The sequence below is a fragment of the Convolutriloba macropyga genome, unplaced genomic scaffold (assembly GCF_964194025.1).
Source record: "Convolutriloba macropyga unplaced genomic scaffold, txConMacr16.3 SCAFFOLD_5279, whole genome shotgun sequence".
Lineage (NCBI taxonomy): Eukaryota > Metazoa > Xenacoelomorpha > Acoela > Convolutidae > Convolutriloba > Convolutriloba macropyga.
The window spans coordinates 1-2,500 of record NW_027450773.1 but is presented as its reverse complement, the minus strand read 5'-3'; the positions used below and the strand labels follow the sequence as shown (position 1 = coordinate 2,500).

Sequence of the window (2,500 nt, the reverse complement as noted above, 5' to 3'; positions counted from 1 at the left end):
AAGCGGCCCACAAAAAGCTTGCATTCATAGTCCAAGTGCAATTAAGTCACAAGGACATCTCACCGATTTATAGTTTGAGAATAGGTGAAGGAAAAATTTTCCCCCATTCCTCTAATCATTCGCTTTAACCGATGAAATTGCTTTGCGAAGATTTTCAATCTTGCTCAAGCTTTTGCTATCCTGAGAGGGAAACTTCGGAGGAAACCAGCTACTAGATGGTTCGATTAGTCTTTCGCCCCTATGCTCAGGTCAGACGATCGATTTGCACGTCAGAACCGCTTCGGGCTTCCACCATGGTTTCCCGTGGCTTCGCCCTGCCCAAGCATAGATCACCATCTTTCGGGTCGTGTGCTACTTGCTCTGGATCAGTCATGCAATAAGAGCAAAACCGTCCGTGGTTGCGGGACACCGAATCGGCGCCCTCACCACACAAAGTAGTGCAATTCATAAAAATTACACTGTTCACTTTCATTTCGCGTGTGCGCTTTCAATGAGCGACAACACTTGCAAGCAACTCACACTCCTTGGTCCGTGTTTCAAGACGGGCTGTAGAGAGCATTGAATAGGAAGTTGAGGTCAGACAGGCAATCAAGATCAATTTATCTCATTTTGTTTAGAATCAACAAGAAGAATTCCGAGGAAAACTTCTGCTCGATTCATTAACAAGATTTGCCAAAAGACGACAACTACACTACTCGGTAGCCGAGAATATAATATCAAGGCATTGAGTATGGTAACGCTCACTCCAGTTCCCCTTCAACAGTTTCACGTACTTTTCACTCTCTCTTCAGAGTGCTTTTCAACTTTCCCTCACGGTACTTGTTTACTATCGGTCTCGCTTTATAATTAGCTTTTGGAGAGACATATCTCCAGCTTCGAGTTGCACTTTCAAACAACTCTACTCATAGGAATGAGCCATTATGACTGGTATCGAAAAATGACCTTTACAGGATTTTCACCTTCTTTGATGCTACTTTCCAGTAGACATCAGGACAAATTCACCAGTCTAGCATCAAACCATACCGGACACCGAGAAATGTTGCCATTTCTCTTCCCGATGAGCTTTTCCCTGTTCATTCGCCATTACTAAGGGATTCTCAGTTGATTTCTTTTCCTCCCCTTACTGATATGCTTAAGTTAAGGGGGTTCTCTCGCCCAATTCAGGTTATGTAGTTGATTGTCTCTTAATTGGTTCACTGACCAATATGAGACAGAAACCGATTCAGCAGTTTTGTTCGCTACTACTATCAAACACAGGTCGAAGTTTCCATTCAGTCATTAATTCCAACTTTCAAATGTTGTTGTTTCAGCTTTCGCTTACTAGAAGCAACATAATACTCGCTGCAATACAGACCTCGGGAAACCCTCACCGTGAATAAGGTTCACTCACATATTTCACTACATTTTGCGTGGGATTGGAGATGAGGCTACTCGTTCTTGCTCAGTACTAGGCTGAAAATTAACGAAACTTCGTTACAAACGTTCACATGTTGATGTTTCCGCTTTCGCGTACTCGAAACAACATAATACTAGTCTTTGTAATTTAGTTTCATAATTTCAACTGTTCTCATGCAGAATTTTTGCTCATTCTTATCCCAAATTTTGACCTGGCTACTAGTTACACTCCTTGTACTTATTGCAAAATGACCACAAAATTTCAACAGCTTTCACATGTTGCTGTTTCGGCTTTCGCTTACTACAGTCAACATAATACTCGTTGCAAATTAAGTGCTCGGCATCTGCAATTTTCCAAAGACGAAGTTTCGCCAGTTCAATTTTCGCTCGCCAATTATGGCTACTAATTCACACGGTACTGAGCTCAACAACATTAAATTTGTTCAGCAAGACTTTCACATGTTGATGTTTTGGCTTTCGCCTACTAGAAGCAACATAATACTCGTCTTGTTAGCTCATTCAATGAGAATAGCTTTTCCCGTTGAGAATTTTTGCCTTCAATTGGCGTTGTAGTGAGTTTGGCTACTCAGATCACCAAATACTTGTGACAATTCGAACCAGAAATGTTTTCAATTTTCACATGCTGATGTTTCGGATTCAACCTACTAGAAGCAGCATAATACTTGTATTCAACAATTTCTGTATCAAATCCCAGTTTTCTCTGGTGCATCTTTGCCAAACTATTCCAAACTGCCTGAGTCTGAATACCAATTACAGGTACTAGTAAATGCACGTTACTAAGGACTATATAGTTCTAGGTTACTGTACACAACGACGTTCACATGTTGATGTTTCAGCTGCCGCTTACTAGAAACAACATAATACTTATCGTGCATACCTTTCCATAACTTGTCCTTTTCAGATGCATTAGTTTCCCTTTGTCTTGGCTTCTACAGTCAGACTGGCTACTAGTAACAGCACAGTACTAATCACATATCGTTCTACAGTTTGCAGACAACTTTCACATGTTGATGTTTCAGCTTTCGCCTACTAGAAACAACATAATACTCGCTGTATACATTTGTAGTTCTCTATGTAACTTTCA

At 40.8% G+C, this 2,500-nt stretch overlaps 1 non-coding gene across 1 annotated transcript in view; it reads right to left on the bottom strand.

Moving 5' to 3' along the window:
* The window catches only part of LOC142356145 (large subunit ribosomal RNA), a 3,524-nt gene extending 2,355 nt beyond the window's left edge, over positions 1–1,169 (bottom strand). Inside the window, exon 1 of the ribosomal RNA XR_012761368.1 lies at positions 1–1,169. This exon is cut by the window's left edge and continues 2,355 nt beyond it. This is a non-coding gene — a ribosomal RNA (large subunit ribosomal RNA).
* Between the last annotated feature and the right edge of the window lie 1,331 nt (positions 1,170–2,500).